This window comes from Mustela putorius, unplaced genomic scaffold (genome assembly GCF_011764305.1).
Source record: "Mustela putorius furo isolate JIRA1106 unplaced genomic scaffold, ASM1176430v1.1 tig00000224_pilon_pilon_pilon, whole genome shotgun sequence".
In the NCBI taxonomy this organism is placed as follows: domain Eukaryota; kingdom Metazoa; phylum Chordata; class Mammalia; order Carnivora; family Mustelidae; genus Mustela; species Mustela putorius.
The window spans coordinates 29,269,831-29,286,122 of NW_025421321.1; the positions used below are offsets into that span (position 1 = coordinate 29,269,831).

At 43.4% G+C, this 16,292-nt stretch overlaps 1 pseudogene; it reads left to right on the forward strand.

Annotated features, from left to right (window-relative positions):
* The window catches only part of LOC101684569, a 116,396-nt pseudogene extending 116,242 nt beyond the window's left edge, over window positions 1-154 (forward strand).
* The last annotated feature ends 16,138 nt before the right edge of the window (window positions 155-16,292 follow it).

The window sequence follows — 16,292 nt, forward strand, 5'->3', positions numbered from 1 at the left end:
GCAACCCTCAAAAAATGAGATCAGAGTTGAATCAAATTTGCCAATTTTGTTTTCCCTTTCTGTGCAGTCCCTCAGCCCATCTCCTCTTGACACCTTCCTACACCCCAGTCCTGAGAATCTCTACAGAGCTCTCAGCAGCAGCGGCCAACAGTGAGAGGGGCCCAAGGCAAAGAGACAGAGAGGCCCTGCCCACTCCTCCACACACAGAGATAACCACCCACCTGGCCCACTGACCCATTCTCCCAGCTTGAGGCAGCCCTATAGGATGAGGTCTAACCAGGATGTCTCCTGTCTTCTCCTTTGTCAGAGCCAAGAAAAAGAGAAGGGAAAAGTAGCCCTATAGCAAGAAGCTTCCACTTAGCTATGAGGATGGCCATTTTGATCAGAGATTGCTTTCAAGGACTACTTTAACCTTGTCAGGAGAAGGAGAGAGTGGGCTTCTCTTTTGTGACTAGTTGCAGCTGTAGAATTGCACTTTTAAAAACCTAACTATGAAATTTATGACCTACCCAAGCCTGACACTATACCCACTCAAACCTCTATTTCCCAGGGTTCATAATCCAGCCAGGAAAGCTATTACCCAGATGAAACCTGGGCTCCAAACATCCATTCAGAGACAAATCTGTAGTTTTTAATAGAGAAGTGATCATTTACAAGTTGATAATGTAAACCAACAAAGTACACATGTGATGCTCTCTTGAAAGACTTGGGAGCAGATCAAACTGGTCTGAGAATGGGCCTATCTTATTCTCAGAGAGCTACATGCAAGTGACAAGGATACTTGCAAAATAATAGACTGATTATCAGACAGAATGATGACAGTAACAAATATCTGCTGAGCACATATCACTTTAGAAGTAGTTTTATACTCATTTTCTCTTTTATTCTTAGAAGTGATTTCCACCTGGATGGCCTACAGGTGCATTCCACATGCTCAGATACACCCATCTTCTCCTCTGCCCATCTCCCCTCTACTCTGGCGCTGTTAAAGAGGTCAACCCTCTCCCAAACTGTACAGCCAAGAATCTGGCAACATTTGATTCAACTGCCACCTGAAGCTCCATGGCCCATATTTGTAACATTTCACATCAAGTTTTGTTTCTCTATACATCACCACCACCCAAGCCAAACCCTCAGGACCTCTCACCTGGACAACTGTAACTGCTCCTAACTGGCTTCCTTCTTTACCCTGTCATTTAGGGCCTCAATCCATAAGTAGGTGAAGGTCACAGCACTCTCCTGACCACAAATGCCAGTGGCCTTGGCCTTCTCATTGCCAGAAGTCTCTTTCATCTCAACTCCCACGACAAAATGTGGGTACCTCTTTATGCCACCTGTTAATACCTTAATGCCTTTATCTGCAATTCAAACCAGAAAAAACTCTTTTGAAAAAGGGGGGAAAAGCGCAACTTATCTGAGAGTAAAACTTAGGGTATTTTTTATTTACTTGGAATATTTGTACACTTTGCTACAATATTATTAATATCTTTCACTATGGAAAAATTCCCTAGGCCCCACCTTGGGGGATTATAAATTATACTGGCTATGCATCATAATATCTTGCTAAAATCTGAAAAATTCTATATTCTGAAATACACATGGCCCAAGAGGTTTTAGATAATGGATTTGGGGCCTTTATTAACTTTCATTAGAGTCCTTACTCTCCATGTCTCACATCTAGTTATCAATTAGTGAATCCTCAAATTGAGCACATATTATATTGAAGGAAACTCCCCAGGCAGTGAAGGCATAGAAGAAGTTAAAATACATGATTCTTGACCACAAGTTGTTACAGCCCTACATCCTACAGATCTAAAGTAGAACCAACAATAAAGGAATAAATTCCCAATAAAGGAATTTGATGAGAAAGGCATCATGGCAGATTGGTGCTCAGGAAGAATCTGCAGAGGAGCTTTACCTATCCTCAGTGGTAAAGAAGAAACAGAAAAAGTAGTAAAGGCCTGGGAAGGCAGTCCAGGTGTGCACAGGAAAAGTGGGAAACTCATAAGGACTTGCAAAGTAGTTGCCAATACTGAACTACCAGACTCACATACAGTCATAGGATAGCTGGGCACTATTTATATAATCACGGCTCTTAGAAAACTCTGCCTTCTACTGCTACCAACATCCCTACCAGCACCGCAGCCAAAAGTGTCATCTGCACCCTCAGCAATGTTGGCTGAGAAATCTGACAAGTAACTGTTTATGGAAAATGCAACAAATGCCAAGGCTAGTGAAAATGTGGTTGGAGAAGTAGCCAAGGTCAGATCATTAAGGGCCTATGCAGTCAGTGGCAGTCTAGTGGCTGACAGTATGAGCTCAACATTTAATAGCTCAATAGCCCCAGGAAAGTTGCCTAATCCTTCTGTGCCTCAGTTTCCTCATCTGCACCAGAGGGATGCTGCTATTGCTGATGAGGTTGATAACACCTAGTCCATCAAGTATTCTGAGGATTCAATGAGAAAGCGCATGCAAAGCATTCTGTAATATTTAACAAACATTAGTTGCCATTATATTACTATTCAAAGGAGCTTAGGGGCCAAAGAGAGCAACCGAAGGATTGTGACGTGGTCAGACTGGCATTACACAGCCTCAGGTGATGTACAGTCTGGGTTTTTTTTGGGCGGGGGGGGTTAAGATTTTATTTATTTATTTGACAGACAGAGATCACAAATAGGCAGGGAGGCAGGCAGAGAGAGAGAGAGAGAGAGAGAGAGGGAAAAGCAGGCCTCCTGCTGAGCAGAGAGCCCGATGCGGGACTCGATCCCAGGACCCTGGGATCATGACCTGAGCTGAAGGCAGAGGCTTAACCCACTAAGCCACCCACGTACAGTCTGGTTTGAAAGGAAGGCAAGGAGGCAAGGCGATCAGTTAGGAGACTGCTGCAGTGATCCAGGCAAGAAATGAGGCAAAGCCGAACTCACAACCATGGCAACAGGATTTAAGGCTGACCTATGGGTTGAATACAAGAAATGTCCAAATCCATGCTAATATAAATAAGTAATATTAAAAATAAATAGATGGGGGAGAAGGAGTATCTATTTCTTACAGCAGAATTCCAATCAACAAATATGGAAGAAGTACAGAAATAGAAAATCACCATTAAGCAAACACACTGTAGTAACTGTGACAGGCAAGAATCACTGATGGATAATAACCCTGGTGGGTGAAAGAATGATGGGAAGGGGAGAGCTTGCCAGGAATGAAAAGGTGGTTCTCTATCAAAGCTGGACAGTGCAACAATGCCTGCACTTGACCATCTGCAGCCAAAGGCACCATACACATTGAATTGAAGATGCTGGGGCCTTGGCAGAGAAATTCAACCCGCCCCAGTCCTGCCCTCCAGAGCAGCCAGTCTGCCTGCCACAAACAATGCAGATTCAGCCACCTCTGAACAAAACAAAACCAAGCATATCAGCTGTCTATCCAACAGACTAGTAGTAAACAGAGTCCCTTCTGCCTCCAAGCAAACGGGGCAGTTGTTCTGTGACCTGTGTTTGAGTGGGACCTGGAGGCAGGCTGCTTAAGTTCTAATTCCAATCTACTACTCACCAGTGCATCTTTGGGTGACTCATTCTTGCTAGGCCTCAGTTTTCTCATCTGGAAAACGGTAATACTGGTACCCACCTTGAAGGTTATTCCACATAAAGAGTTTATCACAGGGCGCCTGGGTGGCTCAGTGGGTTAAAGCCTCTGCCTTCAGCTCAGGTCATGATCTCAGGGTCCTGGGATCGAGTCCCGCATCGGGCTCTCTGCTCAGCAGGGAGCCTGCTTCCCTCTCTCTCTCTCTCTCTGCCTGCCTCTCCATCTACTTGTGATTTCTCTCTCTCAAATAAATAAATAAAATCTTTTAAAAAAAAAAAAAAAAAGAGTTTATCACAGTGAATGGTCTATGGTCAGCACTTAGGACTATTAGCCGTTGGCACATCGTGATGAAAGATGTGTGGCTGAGAGCCTCCACTCCGTGGGAAAGGCCCAGGGGATGGCAGCAGCTATCTGGTCTTTATACTCACACACACCTTGACCCCTGACTTAAAGAGCTCTGAGACGCACTTCCACTACCACCCCCAAATTTGGTAAAAACATGGAAAGTGCTGATAAACCCATTTTTATTTAGTTCTAATTTATATCCTGCCAGCTTCCAGAAGGAATGTAAAGCAGCACAGATAAATCTACTCACACTCCAGTGACAGGAACCAGGTATTCTCTTCTTCCACATCCGCCATGAAGGTCAATCCATCTTATCCCTTCCAAGCAGACAGGGGATGACCAGGGAGCAAATGCAGGAAGGAGGTGGGACTCCACCCAGCACCACAGAGCTGGCATCCCCACCCCACACCAGGCCATTTCCCTACCCCCTGCCTGCTTGCTGCTCCCATGTTTCTTACAGCCACACCATGTCCACGCTGGCCTCTGCTATTCTGTAGGGGTTGCAGGAACAAAGAATATCAAGGGGCACACTGCCTTCCCGCAGCTACAAAAAAAGTATACAAATGAAATCAAATCAACAGTAGCTTTGGAGGGAAGATAAAGGTTTCATCATAAAAGAGCAACTTGACAGTATCAAAAGAAGGGGTGGGTAGCTTGGTAGGTCACACTATTCTCCCCACTACACACCCCTGCAGCTACCCACAGTGACACCTGCTCCCAGCAGCGCCACTCCCCAGGGATGGCTCTGGCTGAACTGCCCTTACTTCTCGCCTCTGCTTACTCCAAGCTCCACATCCTGCAAAGGACTTCCTGTGCGGAGGTTTATCCTGACTCCACTCACTGGCCTCTGCTCCCTCTGGATTGCAGTGTCACCAATCATCTCGGCCTCTCCTTGAGCATCCAAACCCCTACTAGCCTTCCTTACTTCTCACCAGCAGCCATCCCTCCAGATGTGGATCAGCAGATCCCCAAGCTCCCTGAGTACAGGTGGATGGCGCAGCATGCGGGGCACACAGGAGAAAGAACACAGAGAGCCTGAATGAAAGACTCGGAGATGTTGCTGCAGATGATCCTTTTGTATTCTGACCAAATTACTCAGAGCTAAGCTGGCAGTTTTAAAGGTTTAAAGTACGTAAGAATCAACTGGGAGGTAGAAGCTGGGACGAAAGGGACATGCTCTTGGCTACAGCATAGAATTTTCATGCACTACTCCAGAAACTCAATTTTAATGAGTGCAGGAGAGAGCCCTGGAATCTATTTTTAATAAGATGCATGGGGTCCTATGTCATGCTATGAGAAACAGACCCAACCCCAGGACCTCAGCTATCTGGGAAAAGCCCTGGCTTGGGAGTCCAGCACTGCCGGAGCAAGGCCCCGGCTCTGATACCAGGTAGATGATCTTACACAGGTAAACAACTTGTTTGGTTCTCGGACTCCATCAGTGAAATGGACAGGTAGGACAAGATTCCTAGAACTCTAACAATGCAAAACAGTAGCCAACATTTACTGAGCATCTATTATATGTCAGATGTTCTTCTAAATATTTTTCACGTATTTTTCCATTTACTCCTCAAAATAGATAAATGAGAGAGGTGCAATAAGGAAACTGAATAGTGAAGAGTTAAGCGACCTGTTCAGGGCCACCCTGTTGGTGATGAGAGCCCTGGGATTTAAATCCAAGCAGTCCAATCCCAGAGCCAGAGCTCATCACCACCATGCTCTGGTGCCAGAAAGGACTCCTGGTCCAAGTTTACAGAGAGAGCGAGCAGGACACCTGAGTGGCTGCCATACTGGCTTGCTCATTCCTGGCCTCTAGCCCACCCCCAGAGCTGCCCCCAGGCTCACCCCCTTGGCCAGTTTAAAAGCAACTCTTACCACATTAAGTCAAAATTAGCCTCAAAGCACAGGTGGGAGAAATGCCCATTACTTATGCAAAACTGCTTGAGAGACTTTCAAAGCAAAAAGCAGGGTGTACAGGCCTAAGGAATGCCAGGGCCTCCTCAACTCCAGAAGTTCCTCACAGGGGAGAACAGGTCACTAGAGGGGAGGCTGGGAAAATTCCCACGAGGCCAGAATGCCAAGCAGAGCTTGTCAGGACAACAGGCCACTGCAGGCCTTTGCCACATCTTTCAAAGTACAGAAAGCACAGATTACACCTTAGGCCATGAAGCAAAATGGCCATTTGCGAGGCCTATACATGCTTTACTGCCTTCCCAAATCCCACGTATCTGTCAGAGCCCAGCTGAAAAGACCCTCTTCCTCCACTAAGCTATCTAAAGAACTCTCCTTAACCACCCAACCCAGGTCCACAGACCTCTCCTACTCAGCTTTTCACACTCCATCTTTGGGACTCCTTATGTTATGGACTTGTGATGGGCACAGCTCACTGCTTAGAGGCCAGACTCCTGGGTCCACCTGTCTGGGGAAGAATCTGCCCTTTCCTAGCTATGAGATCTTGGGCAAGCCACTGAATTTCTCTAAGGCCCAATTTCCTCTGACTTGGGCTGAGAATAGTAACTTTATCAACCTTGTTGGATTGTGACAGTCAAGACATGTATGTAAGGATCTTGGCACAGAATAGCTACTTAACGAAAGTTGAGGATTCTTATCTATCTTTTTAAATGTACCTAGATTTTAGCTTTTGCCCAGCTAGTATATATTTCCATGACGGGGGGTGGGGCATCTTTATACCTCCCAGCTGCAACACTATCTACTTTCTACTGAGGAGCCACTGTGTGCCAAATCCTGTGCTAGGTCAGTGAATGTCTAAGCTGCCCTTTGGGAGACTCTAGGCTGGACAGCCTACCTGGCACCCTACACAAAAGCCATTTTTGTTGGCATAAATCTCCCTGCGGCAGGCTTGGACAGTTTCTCCACTCCCCTCAGTTCCAGGTTTGGCAGATGCCTTCAGAAGCAAGAGGAAAAAGGTGACTACATAGAGTTCTGTAGCCCCTACAGAGTGCTGCAAGGGCAGAGAAGGGAAACTATGGGTGTGCATTTTCACATCCATGCATAGAAGGGGTGGCCCAGGGAAGAGCATTGTGCATTCTAGCTCATTTCTTGGGTCTACCACATAACCAACAATGTGACCTTGGTCAAACTTCTAACTCTCTTAATTCTTGGTTTCCTCATCCATCCATGGGAATGCAAATTTCTTCACAGTGTTATTATTAGAATTGCTTCCAACAAACGCTTATAGACTGATCTTGCCAAACTAAGAAACTACCAACCCTCCCCTGCCCCATGAATCAAAGGGAAAGGGCATCTGGCCTTGGAGGAAGGCTCCGAGGGACCCAGAGCATGGAAGAAAAATAGCTACATGCCCTTTAGAAACACTCAACAGTCAGCGTAGAGATTCCCAAGAGAACACAAACTCCAGTAATGATTAAAAGAGCTATGAATTCAACAGTATGCATGAACCAGTGTTTCTTCACACATCTTTGCCCCAAAGCACTATATTGTAATGTGAATGGAAGCAAAGTCAAAGCAAAGGTTAAAGATGTGTTCATAAGTGAATATTCAAAATGGCGGGCAAAACCATTTTACCAACTGGGGCCATGCTACACTTAGTCCGGAAGGCAAACTTACCCTGAGAAAATCACTCTCCTTCCTCCCACACTCCCCACCACTCTAACCTGTGAGAGAAAAAAACAAAGATATTTTGCATTAAATTATGTAGAAAATTATTATTTAAATAAGTTAAATTATTTAGAAACTGTAAGAGCATCACTTGAATAAAAAGGAAGGGGCTTTTGTTTTATAGTCTATTCAACAGTCGACAGTGGGCCTTGATTCTTCTTCTGTAAAATGGGTATTTTAAGACTGCTTCCTTCAGAGACTGGTTGAGAGAATTACTTGAGATAAAGAAGTAATTAAGGTAAAGAATTCAGTACAATATCTGGTACGTAATAAGCTTTGATAAATGTTAGCTGTCACTGTTGTTTTCATTGTTCCTGTTCCTAAACTGTTAAAATTAAAGAATCATGAATTAGGGAAATAAGCACCCTAGTCAAATGGTTCAGTCTTTGGGTTGGAAATCTTATTCAAATACCTAAACATCCCCTTCTTCCCGCAACATCTGTGGCTTAATGGGACACAACTTGCATTATTCAGGCATATCCAACAGAAAACCCTGCCCTTGTCTTCTGACACCCCAAGGCTCCCTGGGGTGGAAGAAAAGCAGAAAGCTCAAGTCAGGTGGAAAGACTGGGATTGAGGACTGGAAGAGGAGTGGCTGAAAAGAAAATGGAATTGGTCCAAAGACACAAAAAAATAAAAAATAAAAGGGGAGTGTGAATAGTTCTTTAAAAGGCTCAGATGCCCTGGGAGAAACCTTCAAAGGAGAGAAGAATGAGCTAACCCTTCAGACCCTTTGAAGTACTTACACGTACGGTGGAATCCCTCGGTCCGCTCTGTCTTCAAATCCTGCCCAGTTAAGGGCCCCCCAACTACATGCTTTATATGGTGTGTACCTGAAAAGCCAAGTGCTCAGGCATTGAAGGGAATTTCTCTCACCATTTAGTAAGGAATGCCTGGAATATTCCAGCCGAGAAGTATTTCTTAATTTCCTGTGCAATCTGAAGGCATTATCCAAGGGTTATTTTTGTTTTGTTTTATTCAGAAGTGGGGTTGCTGGAGCATTCCTCTTGGACATGTTCAGATTTGAATTAATTAGAATTCCTGTACAGTTTTCTTCGGTTATAATTATAGCTTAATTTGATTGCTTAATAGCTCTGGTTTTCGTAATGTTTAGCACCTGTTGTAAATTGCACAAGATAAATCACCTTCTACCTTCCACTGTGTTTATGCCTAACTTTTGCCTTTCCCCTTTCAGCTAGTGGGCTTGCGGCGACAGCCACATGCTTTGCTCATCCCTGCCCTTTCCACCAAAGAACTCTCTTTTGCAAGGCTATTTAACCAGAGAAGAAGTGACTTTTACTTAAATGCCTCCTTAAGACTGTTAGATTTTTTTTAAAGGGGAAAAAAAATTGAGAAAAAAAAAGAGTATTTCAGATGCTATAAACTCTGAAGACTGACCTCTGGTATTATGTAGACTTTCACTTAAGGGTCACCTTTTTGATGCACTGGGTGTATGGAGTTTCCCCCCCCCTCCTCCTTTCCTTTCTAGAATTATTAGACAGCAGTGGAAGCCCTGCATCATTAATTGATTTCTCCCATGCATTGTGCTATGATACAATTTTTCAAGGCTGTGCATAATTGTGTTCTCTGTGCCAGCGTTCTGTGTTCTGTCCTTGTCATATTGTCATTGAAGGCTGTTTCCACCCTCTGTAATTGGAGATGTTCTACTTTTGGACAAAGGTGTGGGGGCAGCTCAGGGGAACAGCGCTGACATTTACTTCATCAATTTATTTTTATTGTTCCTACATTTATTGCAGCTATAACAGCCCTTTAATAGTTATATCTCCTCCCTGTAGGGTATTCTGGTATTTGAAATTTTTTTAACTCATTTGTTCTCATAGATAACAGTAAAGTGCATTTCAGGATAACCTTTAGGTTTCAATCTCCTCTTTTCTTTTGGCTCTGAGGCAGTCTTCGCTTTAAACTTTTACTGCATTGCCAGTCTAAAGGCCAGAGCGCCAAGTTCATTCTAGCACTGGAGTAACCACAAATTAGTGGTCCTGAAAATTTCAGGGAGGTTAGTCCTAAACCAAGAGTGCAGCTATTACCGTAATTCAAAACTGGTCATCCTTTGAATGGGGGGGGGGGCAAAGGAAGGTGGGCAGGAAGGGGAGAAAGTGAGAGGCTATGACAGAGAATCCCAGTAAATACTTACATACCTCACGTTACAATCCTGGTCAAATAAGAACTGTAATTAAATCTTTATGACTGATGAAGCATCACACTGGACCAATTCTGAGTCTCTGTCCTTCAAGGCCAAAGACACAGGGCACACTTAAGAGAAAACTGCACTTGGATTTACTGTTCTTCTTGTCTTTGGATACCACAACCCTGCATCCCAGTCCCACCTCCCTTAAGAAAGGTTATCTTAGGATAGCCTTGGAAATAATTCCTTATCTGCAAGCCTAGTTTATTTACGTTTTAATTCTTACCAACCCCATAGAAAAAATAAATGCCAATTTTGTCTGCTTTCCTACCACCATCTTTGTGGTTGTGAAAACATTTGTCTGGGCAAGAAACAGTTTCCGTGCTTATTTTTAAGACCATGCTCCTAAGCCACTGTGTAACAGTTTGTGCTCCAGTTGCCAGCTTTAAAACAATCATTTCCATTGAACAGTGTCTAGGCATATTTCAAATGGAGGTTCATTCCAGTTTCTATCCCCCAGTTTCTCCTACAGAATCCTTACTATACCTTCTCTTCCTACCCCTATCACCAGAACCTAGTAGAAACCTGCCTTCACCTCACCAGAGAGGGCCAAATGCCTTGTCCATTATCGTAATGCCAGGTTAAGTAACTAAGAAAAATGGCTCCAGATTCCACACGGGTTCTAGCTGCAGGGACCTCTCTTCTCTCTCTGCTAACAAGAAGATCAACCTGGGAAACAGCATTTCTTATGCACCTAGTTGTCACCATTTATAAAAAGAAAGGTTGTTTCAAACTGCACAAACTCTCAAGACCTCCATTACAGTAGGATGGGTCCAGTGTGTCCCTGACATAGGAGGAACAGAGAGATTGGGTAGGCAAGGTGGGTGTTCCTGGTCTGGGTCCCCACTTCCAGATTCTTTCACGATAATAAAAAAGGGGGGAGGCAGGCTCAGGACATCCTGTTGAAGCTTCTAAAAGCCAAGGAAGCCTCTAGTCCAGTGATTCCTGGAGATGGGCTCTGCTGAGTGGTAATGCCTACCTGCACAAAGTCCATTCGCCCCACCCTTCATATCTTTGTTCAGTTTTTTCTACCCCCTGCCTTCCACCGCCACTTCCATTGCAAAAGGACCCTTTTCAGAAGACTGTCTTCTACTGTCATGTTGGTACATTACTTAAACCTTCAAAAAGGGAAAACGGAAGATGAAGTAATAACAAGTATACAGCACCAAGAGGAAAAAGTACCAGACTCTTCATGCTGGAATCCTAGCTTGGGGAGGAAAACTAGAGAAGAGCATGGTTCTGGACCTCTGCTTCCCACCAGGGCTCTACAAAACCACCCCAGAATGACGCTGCCAAGTTTCTGATGAGGATAGGATGCTTGGCGGCTCGAGTGGGATTTTTTCTAATTATTCTTATTCCGGTTGGATTTTATCCCTAGATATTTAAAGAAAGATACCACCAGCAGGGCATTAATCCAGACGAAAATATTTTAATGATTTTGAGCTGGATCAAAATTCCAGTTCTTGCTTATTCAGGTTCCTGACTCCTTTCTTCATCTTTGAAGACTTACAGAGAAAAACCATGATGCGGAAAGACACCATAGCTTGAACCCTCCAGAACTTGGGAGAATACAGCCATTGAAAGGGTATAGGCCAGAAGTGGTCGACACGATGATTTCCACGCCCAATGGCAAGAGTCATTCTGCACCAGTTGTCATCTGAATCACGGGTGTAATTAGAGCCACTAAGCAACTACAAGTTTCACTATCCACAGGCAACCTATTTTCAAGAATGGTGGAGCCTGAGAGTAGAGCTGCCAGGATCTAAAAGACTAAAATTACTGAAAGTTAATTTTGTGTCAGTTCTGGGTTTAAATACGCACATGCATCTCCAAGTTAACCATGATGCTGGCCACAGCTAATATAGAGTAAGCTTGACACCAATGGCATTCTGACAAGAAAGAACACCTTGCAAAGAGGAGGCATGTCTTTGGACACAGAGATGAGCCCTGAAAGCCAAGCGTGCCCAAAGTAGCCTTCTGAGTAGCAGACCAAAGAGGGCATGGAAGAGGAACAAAGGAACAGAAGGAAGAGAAGGAAGAAACTCTACACCACTCCTTCAGATCTGAGAGCATGATGCCAGCACTGGGGCAAGGTAAGGCAAGGTAGAAGGGAAGCCACCTGAAATAGAAATCGCGGAAGAAAGAAGCCAACAAATGGGAGGCCTGATTATATTGTTCTCCAGCAGCTAGTGAATGGCCCTAAGAAAGGGTATGCGAGAAGAAAAGGAAATGTGTCAGCTGGTGAGGGACCTTCCATGCCAAGCCTCTCCTCCTTCAAATGGTATTCCAGAAGAACTAGAGTCTAGGACAGGTAAAGAATAAAGTGATAGGTCCCCAGAGCTGAGTTACCTTACGCCCCAGTTCATGGCACCCATCAATGCCAGCCCATGCAAAGTCTTCTCATTTAATCTCTTATTCTCCCTCCCTTTTTCTTCCTCAGTCTCCCACCGATTGAAATAGGTACCTACTGTGCTTCAGCCTTTATCCTGCATCTATGCATTCTGTGGAGCTGGTTCAGGAGTGATGTCTTGTGGAGATCAAAACCTTTATATATGTTGACCTAACAAAGAAAAGACCATGGTGGACTTCACGGACTAAAATAAATGACATAGATGGCTGTGGAGTTTATTTCTGTGAATGATGCCATCTGGATTTGTAGAATAAACCACCTGTACAACTGGACATGATGGTGGTGTTAAAATATATTCTGAAAAATATTTTTTGTGATTTGGATTTGTAGAACAAACAACCTATACAAATGGACATGGTGGTGATATTAAATATTTTCTAAAATATTATTGATATTGCTATTGTGTTGACATCAATACAATTTTTAAGATTTTAAGACTTTTTTATGTTAAAGGAAATACACGCTTGTTATAAACAAAACTAAAAGAGTTTAGAAGGGTGGAAAGTTAAAAGCTCAAGGATCTCTCTTCCCTTACCAGCACTCTTCCCGTCCTACTGACATAGGTAAAAACTGTTAACTCTTCCTTGTATGTACATCCTTCCAAAACTCTGATACACACATGCAAGAATATAATACATACAAGTATTTTTACATGAGTGAGATCATACTACACATACTATTTCACTACTATTTCTCTTAAAATATTTTGGACAAGTTTCTATAAAAATCGAGAGAGAAACACTTATTTCATTCTTTTTAGCAGCTGTACAAGAATTCCATTGTATCAAAGTATGATTATTTATTTAACCACTCCCCTACTGATGGAAATTTAGGTTGTTTCCAATTTTTGCTATTGTAAGCAACGGTGCATGTTAAAGGTTCATTTTTATAAGTATGAAGATATATACGTGTACACATATCCAACAAGTGCACATAGGATAAATTACTGGAAAGGGCATTTCTATTGACATAGAAAATTTCTATGTCAATAGAAATGCACAGCTTGAATTATGATATTATCAAACTACCTTTTTTTAAAGATTTATTTATTTGAGAGACACTGAGAGAGGGAACACAAGCAGGGGGAGTAGGAGAGGGAGAAGCAGGCTTCCTGCCTAGCAGTGAGCCTGAAGTGGGGCTTTACCCCAGGACCCTAGGATCATGACCTGAGCCGAAATCAGACCCTCGACTGAACCGCCCAGGCGCCCCTTACCAATCTAGTTTTTAAAAAAATAGTACCAATTTACATGTCCACCAACAATGTTTGACAGCTTGCTACCCAACACCCTGGAAAAACCAGGCATTATGAGACTCGAAACTACCAATTAGTTAAGTGAAAATGATAAATGGTTTTCCGCTTTTTAGAAACTACAAGATAATCTTTAATATATTTACTGGCCACTTATATGTCTTTTTCTTTAAAATGTCTGCTCTTGAGTTTTCCTATTAATATATTTGCCTTTTGGGGCACCTGGGTGGCTCAGTGGGTTAAAGCCTCTGCTTTCAGCTCAGGTCATGATCCCAGGGTCCTGGGATGGAGCCCAGCATTGGGCTCTCTGTGGAGCCTGCTTCCCCCTCTCTCTCTGCCTGCCTCTCTGCCTACTTATGATCTCTCTCTCTGTCAAATAAATAAATAAAATCTTTAAATATATATATATTTGTCTTTTTACTGATTTGAAAGGGCTCTTAGCATATTAAGGAAATATAGGTTTAAAAGATGTTTCCTAGTTAGTAATTTTTCCACTTATTTATGGTATTTTTGCTATGTAGAATCAGCTACCCATGTTTATTTCCAATTTTTTATAATATTCTGCCATTTGGAAGTTTCAAGTTTTAGGTTATCAAACTACTTAGTTTTTTATAGCTCCTGTGGTTTCATACTATACTTAAAAATGTCTGCTTTAATTGAATAACATTTTTTTGTAATTATATTCCTATGGCTTACGTTTTCTTTTTACATTTAGGGATCCAAGTTTATTTGTTTTTCCAGATGACTTGTCAGCATCTGAACACCACTGATTAATATACCAGTTCTTCATTGCTTTGTAATATCACCTTTACAATTTCATAAAGTCTCACATATTTCTGGCTGTATTTCTGGGCTTTCTATTTTGTTTCATTACTCAATATATCCTTTTCCTGAACTAGTACCACACTGTTTTGTTACTGTATCTTTACAATATAGTTTTGGTCCTGGTAGAGTGTTGTGTTTGGTTTTTTTTTAATTAGAGTTTATAGAAAGCATAAAATTATCAGGATCTTATCCTAGGACAGAAATTTTTCCTTTCATGAAGGATATTCACTCAAAGAGCTTGAATTTATTAGAAAAGACCAGAGTGTACAATTTATCTCCTCCCCCTGGAGATCTGCTTATGGGCTGTGTATTTTTGGCTAATAATAAAAATGAGCATTTATTGAGTGTTTATAGTTTACCAGCCACTGCTTTAAGTGTGTTATATGCATCAACTCACTCAAACTTACAGCAGTCCTATGCAATAAGTACATACTCTTATTTGGCCTATTTTATAAAGGAACAAACTGAGTTCTTTGCACAGCGCTAGAGCAGAATTTGAACCCAGGCTGTCTGGCTCCACAGTATTCACCCCTAATCATTAAACTTTACTGCCTCCAAAGCCAGAGAGAGAAAGGGTCTGATCCACATACCACCTCTGCCTAAAGGACTCCCCCAAATGATAAAAAATGATTAACGGTGGCAGGCTGCCCAGCCAGCACAGCAGAGGCCCCTGTGTTCAGTCTGCAGACACTCAGACTGCTCAGTGGACAGCCTGAACTTCCTGAAGGAATCAAGGCACCTGGAATGCTGGCATCTTGGCCAGAATCTGCAGTTTATTCTGCTCAGCACTTGCAGCTCCTCTCCTGCAGAGGAAGCCAGAGTTCATGCTCCTGCACACTCTCTGGGTCTCCAGTGCAGTCTGGTCACCTGGGTGACCCCTGCCCACCTGGGACTAGGGTGGCCTCTGTCTGACCTCATCCCAAGCTGACAGCTGGCGTCGCACTCATCCAGACAGCTGACGCTCCGGGCCGGACAGAGTATTGTCTCCTGCCCTCCTTACAGATGGAAGAGGGAGGAGGCCACTCCTGTTCAGCCATGGCCTCAAGAAAGGGCACGTCCCTAAACTTAAGGATATAGGATGAAAACAAAATGCTACAACTATTTCTGACTTTAGGAGAAAAACAGGGCCAATGGCCTCCTGAAGTTCAGTGCTAGGAACTGCTGGAAACAAAGGCCCTCCATTAGGCAGGGTCAGGCGAGAGCACAAAGCCCCATTGTTAGACTACACCAGTGGTTTTCCAACTTTTCTTTCTAAGCCATGGATATGTTTGTAACCCCTCAACTGTGCCCTCAATGTCTGGAAGGTCATTTAGGTAAAGCCCATTACCAGGAAGAAAAAAATGGCAGTCTGGTGAACCCATCTAAAGCAGATGCAGCACTGAGACACTAGTGAAAAATATCCAATTTCCCATTAAGTCACCACTCAGTACTTACAGACACTGTCTCAGATGGGTATCTGGGAGTCCCTTCTCTCTGTTCTCCCTCTCCCCTCTCACCAGGCCCCTAAACTGAAAATTGGCAGGGTCTGGATGACCCTTACTCCTGGCTCCATTTGGGAAGGGCAAGGCTGGGTCTTTACCCTGCCCACTGCAGTCTCCTAGACTCTTCACAGCCACATAAACCCCCATCCCTAATGTTAACAGCCTCTCAATGGAGCACCATCATAGGATATGGTGTTAACAAATCTCTGCCTCTTCTCCATCATTCTCTACCAAATAAAGGAGAAGAAAAGGAAAGAGACAAAAGGAGACAGAAATCCTGACCCTGTCCCACCATTTTTCAAAGAATATCAGACACAAGAAGCAGGTACAGTAACACTGTTGTGGACTAAGCAGGGGCAGGACTTCACCCTCTCAGCCTTGGAGAATAGAATGAAAGTGAAAATGCTCACATATACAACATTTTCAATCCAATTTCAAGAGGTTCACGAATGCTCCACAAATTCAAGAACTTTGGGTTAAGAACCTCAGGCCCAGTTTTTGAGCAATCCTGTACCTACCTGGACACAAGCAGGTTCTCATAGAGCCTGTTTT